Source organism: Ambystoma mexicanum, chromosome 12 (assembly GCF_040938575.1).
Source record: "Ambystoma mexicanum isolate Mex_15411 chromosome 12, UKY_AmexF1_1, whole genome shotgun sequence".
Taxonomy (NCBI): Eukaryota; Metazoa; Chordata; class Amphibia; order Caudata; family Ambystomatidae; genus Ambystoma; species Ambystoma mexicanum.
Window position 1 is genome coordinate 195,670,087 of NC_090936.1, and position 15,293 is coordinate 195,685,379.

The following is a 15,293-nucleotide window of genomic DNA, read 5'->3' on the forward strand; positions in this document are numbered from 1 at the left end:
CAGCACCAAATGTTGTAGCATGATAGTTCAAACGTGGGTCAAGACACCTGACAGCTCGGTATTCAAAATACGTTCTTTTGACTTTATTTCTGTCACCACCTGCCAGCCCAGTGTTCCCCCTTTTTGTGTTTTGCCCACCAGTCGGTTTTACAGCTCCTTGCCAGCCCTTGCGCCGCCATGGGTTCCTGGTTCTCCGTGCGTTTGCTTGCATCGTCTACCAGTGGTCTTCTTGTAGCTTGTGCACACCAAACAAAGATTCCTTGGTGAAGCAAAATACATACGACCGATACCTTCGGTCCTGCCGAACTCCCTCTCACAGCTTGCTACTGGCGTCTAGCTTTGTCTGTCAATCCTTCCTGCTGTATGCACTCTGCACTGCTTCACTGGCTTGTAGCGCTCTTCCTGCCAAGCTGCCATACCAGAGAGGACTCCTTGCACACAGATTGCTGTGCTCATGCAGCTCGCTCTGCTTGCCACATGATGTCTGCACTTACCCTTGCACTTGCCACCTGCTGGCCTTACTTTTACTTATTTTTATTTATTTTATTATCCCATGTACTGCACTGTCCCCTCACCTCCCCGCACTTTCTCTCTTCCCCCTTTCAATGCACTTTCGCGATCTGAATGACACCTGGCCTAGTAGGATCGTTTTCTGTCTTCCCTCTGTTTCCCCCTCCCTTGACCTCGTTGCGCCTTGAACACTTGTGTATAGGCGCGTTATAAATGCCATATCATATCATTATCCACAGCTGACCTCATTTGTTTTGCACCTCCAGCTTTTAAAGCTTCCACCTTCAGTTTTGTTACAAAAAGGACTAGCCCGCTCACCAGAAAAACAGCAGTCCTGCCTTGATCTTGTTGCCCTCCTCCTCGTCCCAGTACTTGGTTGGGGCTGACAATTGTTCATTTTCATAAAATGAGGATGTGTTAGTCCAGTTGTTCTCTTTACCCGGGTGATCCTCCCTCACATATCAACCCCCAGGGTCGGGATCCAAGAGTGATGAACCTTCCCTGGCCACCTGAGCAGAGGATACCGAGGGGAAATAAGTGAGGATGCCCTCAGGTTCCTCACACACCCTAAATCAATGCAGAAACACATTGAGAATGCTCATTGTACTTATTTTTCATGATGTTATGCTTTATGTGTTTTAACAAGATACCTACTGCTATTACACGTCTGCCAACAATTTGCAGCCGGTATAGCTGCAGAAATGTTATTTTCAACCTCTATGAGTACTATGAAGTAGGGAGCAAAGACAATTAGATTGAGTCCTCTCCTACTCGTGTATAGACTTGCACAACATCACTATTCTATTCACCACTTTGGCAAACCACACATTGAGAGAAGTCATTTAATTCACCTTGATTCAAACCCACTTACATGCTGACTAAATAGTGTGTGCTGCTACTAAAATAGGTCTGGCCATCAACAGGCATCATAAACTTCTTTTTTTTTTTAAAAAAAAGGGGTTGAACTCTCCTGCTGTACTTAATCGGAAACAAAAGGCTGCTTTTAATTTCCCGCTAAATCTAGGGGGTGGGGGGATTGACCGTGGCATCACACGGGGAAGTGGAAGCATGACTGAGTTGAAAAAAGTGTTCAGAAAGGGGTTGGGTTGGTGGGAGACCCAATGTTGGGAGGGAGCGAGGGTCTACCCACCACCGATACCGAATGATGAATAAACACTAAGAGAGTACATGCAGGGAGCAGGGGGAGGATATGCATATAAAAGGGGTGCACAATCACCTTAGTGCATGCATTACAAGCTATATGTAGATGCGGGTGTGAATGCCATCTTGGCAAGCGGCAGCCATCTTAGAAGTTAGGACCAAGTGCGTGAACAGCATTGTGTGTGTTAGGGTTAGGCCTCTTGCATGAGCATGAGCACCACCCCCACCCTGGCCAGGTCTGAGAGATCCACATCCTCCTCCAGTGTTCAGAAAGTTGCAGGCGCTCACCCTGGGAAGAATGCACCCTGCAATATCATGAGAAGGGAGCAGAGCGCCTCTTGACAGTACCATCCCACGGAGCAGATAACAAGGCCCTCCTGCCCCCAATGATCCCTACATGAGAAATAAAGCTGTGTCATGCTTTCATCCCATGAGCCCCACATGCCACAGCACCATCCAAACCCAGGCCACTGACCATATAACTTTTACACCCCTCGATTGATCACTAAGATCAGAAGGTAAGGCTATCACGCCTTCAGAAAGGGGTCACGTGATTTGTGCAGTGAGGTGCAGGGTGGCATCAGATTTATAGCCTAAAACTAAGGTGGAGGACCTTGGGAGCTGCTGATGTATCTGGGAGTGAGTGAAGTGTGTGTGAATTAGTGTGACCTCAGCACTCCCACAAGTCCCATCCTGTTTCAGCCAGGTGCATTGTTACAATCATAAGAATAACATTGTGTGTCAGAATAGTTAATTAATTGTTACGTCAGCTCACCATGGATGACAAGCCCAGCAGCTCCCATGTGAACGAATATGAACAAATGAAGATCGTCCAATGGCCTGGCATCCGATATGGAGCAGGCCCTACATCTATAGGCCTCCTCCAATCCATAATTGTAGAATTGTACTATATATGATTACATCATTAGTGACGCTTTTGTGCTTATAATGTACCGCACATGCCCATGGACCTCAGATCATTCCAGGGCAGCAAAGTTCCTTGTTGGTGCTTTTTCCTTTGTATGGAAATACGCACTTATTATCCTTGTCTTGGGCCTTTTTCCCTAGCAGACTGTGTTTTTTCTGGTGTGAACGTTCAGTCGCGTACCTTCACCTGTCAGAGCAGCATATCTTGTTGTGTTTCACACAAGCTTTTAGCGTTGCAAAGTTCACTATTGCAATACACCTGCAATGTACTCCAGCAATTTGTGTCCATTCATCATGCATATGTTCCCTTAAATATACCAGCATTCCAGGAAATACTGCTTAGATACAGCGAGACCTGCTCCCCGCTATAATGACGTTGGGCAGCGAAAGCACAGCGGCATGTGAAAGCAGAACAGTTCTTTCATTGGAGGTAAAGGGCACTCCAGACCAACAGGCTATAAGGGCAGAGTAACAGCTCCTATGGACCCCATGTAGAACCCATTCACCAGACTCCAAGTTCCATCTTTTTTGTTCCATTCATTCAGCAAAATCCTTCCTGGCAGGCACAAGATACTGAACTAATCCCACATCATGTGTAACCTACCACCATGTTTGGAGGACGTTGAATGTTGAAAGCAAGATGAATCCCCTTCTGATTGCTGGATCATTGTAATATGATAATACTCACTATCCATTGCTTACACAGGTCCAGGTCCGTATTTTGAATTCCAAAAGGCTATTAGCTTCAACTCACCACCTTAGCAGCGGTGGTTTTATTAGCCTGTAACTAAAGCATCAACAGGTGCCAACTCCCAAACAAAGCAGGAGGACCTGTCTGTTCAGAATCTAGGTCATCTGACTCTAAGCGCACTTGTTTTGATGCCTTAGAACTTTGAGACTGCCTGACTGGATTATATCATAGTCCCACTGAAGACCTGTCCTGCTTTAACTGCCACAATCTGCAGTCCTGGCATGCTGTTGAGTTGCCTGCTTTTCTGGTACACACAGTCCTAGCAATGGGTTCGATCTTCCTCGATCCAGGATCCGTCAAAAATAGTTTCACCGGATCCAGCTCCCCAATCCGGGGGAAATCCATGTGCACTCTGCATTTATTTTAGAATGTTCTTTTTTGCCTGAGGGCAATTTTTGCCCTTGTGCTTATACAATGCAAGACTGCACTTGTCATGGTGCAATTATTTTCTAATATGACCCAGTGTTTTAAAAAAAGGGCAAGGGAGTTCGGCAGGAGAGTTGGCAGTCTGCGGCAGTTTGCCCTCTGAATCTACCGAAAGGAGGAGCCAGACCTTAAAACCTGCCTGCCGCCATGGAGCGGCTGCGGAGTTCGGCAGGAGAGTTGGCAGTCTACGGCAGTCTGCCCTCTGAATCTACCTCGCTTGCTGTTGAGGTCTGTTTTTTTGTGTTTTTCACTGAAAGGAGGAGCCAGACCTTAAAACCTGCCTGCCGCCACAGAGCAGCCGCAGAGTTCAGCAGGAGAGTTGGCAGTCTACGGCAGTCTGCCCTCTGAATCTACCTTGCTTACTGTTGAGGTCTGTTTTTTGTGTTTTTCACCGAAAGGAGGAGCCAGACCTTAAAACCTGCCTGTCGCCGCAGAGCGACTGCAGAGTTTGGCAGGAGAGTTGGCAGTCTACGGCAGTCCACGGTGGGAGATGGCATCAGGACGGAACCACGAAGAAGAAGGAAGACGTCTCCGCAGTCTGCGGCATCGTGTGGAAGAAAACGGATTGGAACATCGTAGTCCATTGAAACAAACGCTCTCCAGTGGGAGTTCCATGAAAAGAGGTAAGACCTCTATAGATGATCTTTCCTCGCCGTCGAAAACGGCCTGACTAGCGGCTCCCTGGGCCCCCCCCTTTGCCCCAAGATTCGCTCCAACGAACTGTAATTGACACGCATGTTGTGAACCCTAATCCTGACTGCCGAGCGTGTCCGCTGCCCATGGCCCCTCTATCATCCACGGCCAAGCAGAAGTCTGGCCGTTGAGAGACCAAGGGGGGGGAGGAGAGGCGGATCGAGAGCCCGGGTGTGGGAGAGGCCCCAGTGGTCTTGGACTCTCAATGGAAGAACACAGAGTTGGGACAGAGTTTTGAGCTTGCGCCTCAGCAGTACCAATGTACGAACTTGGGGGAGTTTGGAGGCAACTCTGACAAATTAAAACAGACCCCCCAATAAATGAAGAGCGGGACCAAATTCAAAAGGGCCCACTGATGGGAAAGTTCTAGTGACACCTGTACTGGAATCAGAACCAGAAATCCTTAGGGGTAACAACCTGACAATTGAAATTGACATTCACCAAAGGCCAGACTCTGAAAATCTTCAAAGCCTGCCTTTGCGGGTCAACACGAACAACTCCCAAAATGAAGAAACACCAGGGCTATTACAAATCCAAATGGATGCACTAAATGTGACAGACAGTATTTTGGGCCCTGACGATGATTTGGAGCAAATGAAAGAAGGGGAAAATCCCTTAAACTTGACGGGCCTTGATGAGCAATATGGTAACAAAAAAGAGTAAAAAAATAAAGCCATTACTCAGAAGGAATTGAAATCAAAGAAAAAGAAGCCCGCAAAACTTCTCAAAAAGAACGGCTTGACGCACCCTTTGACATTTTCAAAGAAAAAAAGGGCTCTTCAGAAACTAAATGACAAGGATGAAAAAGCAAAACGAAAATACATAAAGATAAATCAAGTGACTAAAACTGGTACACCAAGCCAATCTATTTTCTCACAATTCTTCTCTAAAAAGCGTCACGAAAAGAACACTACTCTGGGCGAGCTGTCGGATGCAGAAATTCTGCGGACATAGCTTCAGGGTTACAGCTCCCAGAGCTTCAGGAGTTTTCGTTGGCTGGCCTGTCATCAGAAGTAAATAAACAACGTGCCAGGCAGGATCCAGGCCCTCAGTATGAACACAGGGATCTTCAAGTAATGGGTGCGTCTTTATCTTGCTTGGAAGGTGGCAATACGATGACGCAACCTGAGGGTGAGAGGCCTCTCACACCGATACCCCCAGTGGTGGGAGCCTGTGACTCCCAAATAGACAATACGAACGCAGCTCAGGAGAAGGGTAGAGTCCCTAAATTGATACCTCACACCAAATATGGGGTCGTAGATGGGGGAAGTAACTCAGTCAAAGAACAGCTAAGAGGCAGACCCGAGTACACACAAGGTGCGGTTCTCAAAGCAACTGAGGAAACTGAAAACTCTGACATACCCGTGTCAAAAGAATGTCCAGTTACTGAGAAACACTTAAAGACCCCAAGTCATTATCCCGGCGCAAAACCAACAGCAGCAATTACAACAAGAATTTATCATCAGCTATCGAACTAAATGATGCAAGTTTAAAGGTCTCAGATAATACGGAAACCGGAACAGATCCCATTTCATTCACTTGTAAGAAGGCGAACGTCAACAAGATTTGTAGAAAATTTGCAAAAGGATACACCAGTAAAAAAACAGACCTGATGGCAATTATGCCTACTATAACTATCGCGCTAGCACCCCTGGCCATGATGTACACTAAGATTACCTTCCTGGAGGGTTTTATTAGCGCTGCAGCTAAACTGGCAGAGTCACAGGGATCCAGCCCTCTGCAAAAAAAGAAAACTGATCACAAAGTACACTCAAAGGATCTAAGCACAGAAACAACAAAACTGGAAGTATCAAACTACAGCTCTCAAACATCTCCGCTGAAAGGAGGGCAAAAGGATGTACTAAGGACACTCAATAGACCTCAGGTAAAAGAGGATGCTCCAAGAAAGAAAGGACAAAAGGAGACGGTAATAATCACCTCTAACTTAGGTCAAAAACAACTTTGTCAAGTTGAGATCCAGGACAAAGAAAAAAGCAAAGGGTCAGAGCTGGGTAAGACCTCCAATCAACAGGTGACAGCAAAGAAATCCTCAAATGGTTGTGTCATCATGGAATTACACACGGCAATTGAGAAAAGGTTCTTATTTATAATAGCGCCCCTGCAACGCCAAACCTCTCTAAACTGTAAGGAAGATATGTACCTAGTGTTTCTCCAACCACTGGGTAGGAAAACTAAAGAGAGAAGGCGGGTAATATTGGAAGAAGCAGAACCTCAGTCAGAGGTAAATATAGGTTTTGAAGAAGAGACGGACAAGGAAGCAGCACTTTCTGTGCTAGCTCAAAGGGTGTCTTTAAAGCATACCTCTCAAGAACGGGTACTTAGAACTGAAGCTTCCAGTCTGGTTTTGTAAAAAATATAGGAAAGTTGGCTAATATCTTTCTGATTAACATCTTAGAATCTAGGATCAAGGAAGGAAGACCGGGCCTATATATGGCTTTTATTGACCTGGTCCAAGCTTTGGACCAGGTCAATTGGGAGCTCTTATGGGACAAGTTGGAAGCCAAAGAGTGTCCTAGAATTATATTGGAACAAATTCAAGCCTTACATACGGAGACGTCCATGTCAGTATGCCTAAATCAGCAGGGCATGCTGTCGAAGCCCATACAAACATCAAGAGGGGTCAAGCAGGGATGCCCTCTGGCTCCCACCTTGTTTAACGCTTACCTATGGGATTTCAAGAACTCAGAGATCCTAGTGAGATCATATCCACCTAAAATGGGAGTACAGATGATTTTCCCGCCTGCTCTATGCAGACGATCTAATCCTATTAGACCAAACACCCCTAGGTCTACAAAGACAGTTGGACAATTTGAGCCTATATATCGGAAAGAACAATCAGGAAATTAACACGACTAAAACAAAGATAATGTCTCTCCAAAAAACCACTAGACCAAATATTAACTTCACTTGGCACTTGGAGGGTGTGAAACTCCAGACTGTCTCTGAATTCTCATATCTTGGAGTCATCATGAGTAATGACCCAACTGAATCAAAGATGCAACAACATCTATGGGACAAAGTCAAGAAGCTGTCATCTCAAGCCACGGCCATTGAGAGAAAATTATGTCGGTACCCATTGAAAGCAATCTTCCAATACTATCGGACAAAGGTGATTCCATCATTAAGATACGGGGCTGAGGCTTACCTAAATTTACCAGAGGGCCTGTGGCTGAAACTGGAAAGTTATTTTTGGAGAGAGTTACTAGACTTAACATCCTCTACCCCAATGGCACTAATAAGAAGAGAACTATGTATTGGATCTTTACAAGCCATTGTCAAGAGGAACAGAAAAGTGATTGTACCAGACCATTCAACCATCTTCAATATCATACATATAGAAACCCTTGAATCAAATTCTAAAGCATTAAAGGTTTGGCGAGAGAGATTTATTCTAATTTTGGAGGAAATAGGATCCTCAGAAGATGAACTAATGAATAATCCAACAAAACTGGCCACAAAATTGGAAACCTTAGAATGGATAAAGACATAAGCTCTAGCTGGGTCATATAAGCTGGCAGCGCACATGACATCAGTAAGTAGAAAAGTAAATGATACAAGGCAATATTTGAGGATCTACCCGAATAAACAATATCAACAAACTTTCATGAGAGCACGTCTCAATATTTTGACAATGAACGAAATAAGGGCAATTATAGGAACATCAAGTACAAATTGATGTAGATTCTGCGAGAGGTCTGACCTTAAGGAAATTTTAAGACATCTCCTCTTGAACTGCATGGGCCTCACGAAGGAAAGAACTATCCATATGATTCATCTATTTAAGGACATCCATTTTATGAAGAAGAGAACTGGTGGAATCTCTTAATGGAGGGCGAAAGAACAAGCAAAACCATTGCAGGGACCCCATTTCTGCAACATATCAATCTTTCTAAATCATAAACTGAAGATGGAGTAGTTATAACAATGAACTGCTTGGATGTAGGCAGAGGTATCTGTTCAAGGTGCTTCCGCTTGTCTTCCTGTTTTTCCACCTTACTCGTCAATGCCTATTTCCTGATCCTTGTTTTCAGTATACTTACTCGATCTTTTTTTTTTTGTAGAGTATGGGGAGAGACTTTTTGCCGTGCTACTTGATTCACTCAAATGTATTAGAACATGATGAGATGGATTTGGAATTCATACTGAAATTGTAAAAAAAGTGTAAACATTTTAAATCAATAAAAAAAGGGCAAGCTTTACCCTAGTGCTAATACTGTGCAGCTTTGCACTTGTACCAGTGTAACGTTTCTGTAACATGGCCCCTGTTAGGTTATAGAGTAGAATACCACACCATATACACACTCACGCATCATACAGACACATTACTTCCCATCCTGGAGAGCACATATCTGCACTATCAAGAAGATTTCCTAGAGCTAGATTTGCAGGCGGTATATATCCTTGTGCCATATCTGCACTATTGAGAAGATATTATGGAGCTAGATTTACAGGAGGTATATATCCTCGTGCCATATCTGCACTACTGAGAAGATATGATGGAGCTAGATTTACAGGAGGTATATATCCTCGTGCCATATCTGCACTATTGAGAAGATATGATGGAGCTAGATTTACAGGAGGTATATATCCTCGTGCCATATCTGCACTATTGAGAAGATATGATGGAGCTAGATTTCCAGGATGTATATATCCTCGTGCCATATCTGCACTATCGAGAAGTTATGATGGAACTGGCATTCACAGGAGTTATATAGCCTCCTGCGGATAGTTCAATCAAGGACGAGTACAAACAGAAGCAGCCATCTGCAACAAATAGATTGAACCCTAATTATTTCACTGCACAAGAAAGGCTGACAATATTTCACATTAGAAAGCGCATAATAATGCACAGGCTGTGCATTTTCCAGCCATCTTACTGCATTGAAATCAGGCAGGTTACACGTGACGCTTACCTTATCACTACTCTCACACTAAAGTGAAGGTGTTACCATCACCGTACCACTTTTGTACATTGTGCTGTTATTGTTTCAATTTTTCTTTCATAAAATAAAAAAAGGACACACTTGAAATGATGACTGTTTGTGTTATAGCTGCTTTCTTTGGGCTTCCAAGCCCTATTACTCTATAACAGGCCTCTTTCAACAACGCCTCCCGGAGGAATACCCAGCCCTCTCTCCCCCCACCAACAGTACAGCGTTTTCTGTCTAAAATGCAAGCCCATGTCTGGCGCAGTTCTGTTGAAAAGCGCTGCGCTGCGCTTGAGCTATAATCAATACAAATAATAAATAAAATAAAAAAAACCTCTGGATCAAGTTTCCTTCTCCTTTGCGTGTGCGTCTTGTCATTGCCACCAGGGATGCAGCAGGCACATTGCATTTTGCGTGTGTGGGCTGTTGCATGACTCACAGGATCCTAAGAAAGGATGATGGAAAGGCAGAGACAGTGGCAGAGGAAAAGACTCGTATTTGTTGGAGTGGCACGCACTTGCCAATGTGCACTGGCATGAGGGCTTGCATGTGTCGGGAGAATAGCTCAGCGGCATCGTGCACGCCTGGAAAGCAAGACGACACGGAGCACCACAAGTTCGATCCCCGGGTCCGCGCTTAGAAACCTCTCGGTATTAAGCGTGTTATAAATAACCAATTATAACATGTGAGCCTTCTTTCACTAACAGAGCACCAGTTAAATACCCTCTCAATTGTGTGCCCCACGAATCGCTGCCAGCATATAGTCCCTGGTATTCTCGATATCACTTGAATGCACAGCTTCTGCTATTTTCTATGCATCTATGGAGTCCTGGTGTTCAAAGCAATACAGTAGAGCGAGTGTGGTGTGTTTTACCTGCTTTTCATCGCATTGACCATGGCCACCATGGAACATTATGCAATGCACAGAGGGCATGCACTCTGCAAACATCCCTCTATACTGTAGGACCTGATGAAACCTGTTCAGACTCCTGCCGCAATTCACCAACTGGACTAGCCACGATGCCAGACATGGCATTGTGTCACTCTGGCCTGTGTCAGAAACCAGGCATCGGTCAAATGTGTCATTGTATTACCTCACTTCCAGTGAACACCTTAGCTGTTGTGCTCCTGATTGTCCCCATTGTGAAATCTCGCCAACAGCTCGATAGCGATTCTGCAAATCTAAGCGTGAAGGTTTTCAGTTTGTGGTAGTGAAGTGCTTATGTAGCTATTTCTTACCCTGGTTTGGTGCTGTTTTTATACCTGTTCCTGATACCGCCAATCTGTCGATTGAGTGCTGGTATTCTGCTATGCTATACTACCTCAAATTGTCAGCTGCTGGCCACAGAAAATGTATTACTGATTTGTATTTACGATTTCCATGCTTTTCAATTTCTCCTATGAGTTTTAGATGGCCAATACACTGGTTCATTTCACCTTTTTTTTTTTATTCCAGGCGTTGCTTAATTGAGTCTAATTTACAACAGGTGCCTTTCTGTAAGCCCTTGGAGATGGCTTAATCAATTTGGGGATGGGGCTGACATGCATGTTTTGCTTTGCAGGTGTTGTTCATTTGATCAGGATTACATGTGGGACTGTCAATGTTGGCGATTCCTGTTCTTATCTGCCTAGGGAAGTAATCACAGTTCTCTGGGTTTCCCTGAAACCTGTATTATCTGGGATTGTATCTTTATGATATGATATGATATGGAATTTGTAATGCACCCATACACAAGTGTTTCAAGGCGCAACGAGGCAAGGGAGGGGGAACAGAGGGAAGACAGACAATGATCTTACTAGGCCAGGTGTCATTCAGATTGCGCAAGTGCAAGGGAAGGGGGAAAAGGAAAGTGCAGGGTGTAGGGGCAGGGGAAAGTGCAGTTCATGGGATAGTAAATAACAAAATAAATAAAAGAGCGGCCAGCTGGTGGAAAGTGCAAGGGCGAGTGCAGGCATAAGTGCTGGTGGGGGGACTGTTAGGGATACAGAAAACAGTCCCCAGGTGCAGGGGTTGCCAGGGAGGCAGTGCTTGCGTGCAACTGGCAGGGCTTGGACCCGAGATAAGAAGGGTGGCCAGGTAACCAGTGCAGTCTCAGTTTCGGCCAGGACTTCAGCAGGGAAGAGGGGGGGGGAGGAAGCAGAAGCAAAGAGGAAGGTTGTAAGGGGCTTCCGTAGGAAGTGTGCATGTTCCATGCATGGGGGGGTCCCCTGGTGCGGTGTATCATTAACAGTTATATGCTGGTGTGTTTGTTGGCACAGTATATACATTTGTCACGGAGGCTGTGTGTCATTCAGTTTCTAAACCACGAGAAGCAGGATCTGTTTCTTGGTGTTGCTTGCTTGCTTCAGGGAGATTGGAGTCATAGGGTCTGATTCACAGACGCAGTTTATAATGGCGCAATCCCATAGGAAAATGCTCCGTGAATCAGGTCCAGAGTGTTCTCTAATGTGGGTGCGAGTAGCCGGCATTTTTGTATTCATCTCATTAGGGAGGCGGTAGGCATCTCCTGTGCACGGCGTGTGCCAGGTGCTCATCACCTGATAGTGTGAGTGTTGGCCACCTCTCTCTCTCTCTCGAGACTCGAGAGAATGGATCCAGGCATGAGCAAAAGTAGAGATATAAGTAATGTCAGCAGCAAACGTGTGCGTCGTTTTTTCCCTTCACATATGACATCAATATGCATCTTTGGTATGCTTGTTAAATGTGCAATGTGAGATGATCTACCTAGAGCAATGTGTGTTGCATCTTCTTGTTGAGATCGGCTTTAATAAAACTCTGTGTGATGTGAGGGGACATAACAGCATGTGATTGGGGCAATACCAAGTACACTGTAAAGTTATTCTGATAATCTTTCATTGCACTTAAGTGTCCACAATTTTAGTCATAGGGCGATGGGACGATTTGCACAGAATCATCATTTTTCTTGGAGCAAGTGGCGAAGCTAGAATTGGAACACAGACCTCCAGGCTTAAAGATCAGCAATGTTTTGACTATGTAATGTCGCCGATATATGCTATCCAGTTACACTATTATTGGGATAAACGTTATAGAAATATTTATTCTATCGCCATCCAGACCTTTCACCGAATATTCTGGGACTGTAGTTAGATTAGTAAATCTGCCCATGCTGCGAATATGATATGATAAGGCATTTATAGCGTGCCTATACACAAGTGTTTCAATGCGCGACGAGGCAAGGGAGGGGAAACAGAGTGAAGACAGAGAAAACAATCCTACTAGGCCGGGTGACATTAAGATCGCGCAAGGGCGGGGGGCGTGGCTTGGCGCCGAGGCAAGATGGCCGCCTAGAGGATCGGCTCCGCCTCACATTAAAATAAAATAGCATTAAGGAACATAATATTTTATTAATACTTACCTTATCTTCATGCCGAGCGTCTTGAACGTCCCGCTCGCACTCGGTGGAACTTCTCCGCGGCTCCGGCGTCAGAGGGGACTTCACACGCTGCAGTTCCAGTCAGGGGCTTCCGCATCGGAGGGACGTTGGAACGCGAACCGCCCCTCGTGAGGAGAGGGGCGGCGTCCTTCATCAGCTGACACCGCTGGCTGGGCCTAAACCTCGAGCACTTTTTCACGGGAACGCCACCTACTGGAGAAAAAAAAAACAACATCTTTAAAGTAAGAAACTGCTTTTAAGCGCACACGCTAACATTTCATATAAAAGCGTTCTGGTGGGAAAGGCTTAGGGAAAAAAAAAAAAAAAAAAAAAAACGTTTAAAACAAACAAGAAAGACTGAAAAGTTTGAAGTATAACAGAGGCAACACAGGTCTCCAACCTTATTAAGGAAGATAAAAGTTATTAAAGGGGCGAACAGGCTCACAATACTAAGCACGTCAGTCAATCTCCCTTCTACAAAAACCCATTTCTCCGTTAAACCTTATATTACTACCATGCCTTCTAGTTGCAATTTACCGATATTGGTCTGTCAAGCAGGATTATAATCTCACAGCCGGTTTATACCTACAGCTCCACTAGTCCAAACCCTATCTATGGACAACAGCTATAAACAACAAATCTATTGCAACCTTCAGTAGTATATTCCTTATTATTCAGGGCTTTTCCACGTTTTGGTCTCTCCAGGTCAGAGGTAAGCTTTGGGAATAATATGGATGTAATAATTATATACTACTCGTCAGCATAAATATCTTCCACAAAAAAAAAAAAAAAAAATTACACGCCATAACTACTCGCACATATTATCATCTTCTCAGTTATGGCAACCAGCAAGGCAAATCTAAAAAATGGCACCTCTACCAAAGACGCCACCGCCTCCTCAACTACTCTAAAAAGACCCAAAAATGACTCCCCACCTCCAATTGGATTCTCAGACTCCGCGATTGAAACCATTCTAGCTGAAATAAGGGCACTCAAACCCTTTATGGAAACCCCTAACACAAAGTTACAACAACTTGATGAAAGGTGGATGGGAGTTATCAACAGAGTAGATGAGGCAGAGAAAAGAATTGGCGCGCTTGAAGATTTATCACCCAAGGTTGCACAAATGGAGAAATCCATCAAAGAACTTCAAAAGCATAACGAAGATTTGGAAAATCGGAGTAGGCGTAACAACCTACGCATCTCGGGCCTGCCTGAAGGAGCTGAGGGCACAGACCCCATTGCCTTCCTACAAAAATTCCTACCGGCCATACTACATTTGCCTTTGGAAACCACTTTTAATATACAACGTGCCCATAGGATTGGCCAACCCTCAGCATCTCCCTCAGCTCGTCAGCCACCAAGAACGCTCATTTTTTACCTGTTAGAATACTCTCAACTGCAACTTATCATCTCCACAGCTAAAGAACGTAAATCTCTAATCTGGCATGGTAGTAAGTTATTTATCTCACAGGATGTGGCTAGAAGTACAGCCCAAAGAAGAAAGGTCTTTCTGGCGTTCCGGCCTGCCCTTAAACAACTTAATGTCCGATACGGCCTGTTCCACCCTTGCTCCTTTAAAGTTACATACGAAGGACGCTCTGCGGTCTATGATGATCCCGCTGACCTAAGGCTCTTCATACAATCCATCAAAAATGAAAACATGGACATCTCTTCTCCAGCGACGGCCTCTAATTCATCTACTACTTGAAACTGGTTCCCCATCACTTGACTTTTACACTCATAAGTATCTAATTACCTAATGCTTTGAACTTACATTGATATTAACTATGTGGGGTGGGCGCTCTTTTGGGTCCATCTTCCACAGGAAGTCGCTTTTTCCTAGTTAGCGACTTGGTAGGCGTTTCCTATCCCCCATATATATATCCCCTTAACTCCTTATCCCATGTCCTGTTTGATCCCCAAATTCATTCATTCGTCATGGTATACTATCGGTCAAGATGTGATCAAACCCCTATCTCCCTTCCCTGACCCTCAATGTTCCTTCCTTCAGCACAAATATTGGTGTATACATTATTTCAATCGAATGACAATGGTATATGTGTATTTTTGTACGATAGCTATAAGATGTATGAATATCAAATTTCCGCCAGCCAGATGATATTTAAATGCATAACATGGAATATTAAGGGTTGCAAGAATCCAATGAAAAGATGTAAAGTACTATCTCACTTAAATAAATTTAAACCAACAATAGCTTGTCTACAAGAGACACACTTATCCCTCAAAGAATCAATGAAACTCAAATCTCTTTGGGTGAAGGAGGTTGTTGCTAGCCCAGCTTTATCCAAGAAAAATGGTGTCGCGATACTTATTAGCAAAAAACAACCCTACAAAATCCTTGCCCAAGATGCAGATACAAATGGTAGATGGGTTTGGGTGAAACTGCTAATTGACACGACACAATTATCAATTCTCAACATTTACGGACCTACACTACCAGATCCCTCCTTTTGGAAT

The 15,293-nt window shown here is 44.5% G+C and overlaps 1 protein-coding gene across 1 annotated transcript in view; it reads left to right on the top strand.

Annotated features, from left to right (window-relative positions):
- The window catches only part of PRMT8 (protein arginine methyltransferase 8), an 889,949-nt gene that overhangs the window by 196,307 nt on the left and 678,349 nt on the right, over positions 1-15,293 (top strand). The gene's annotated exons all lie outside the window — the stretch shown is intronic.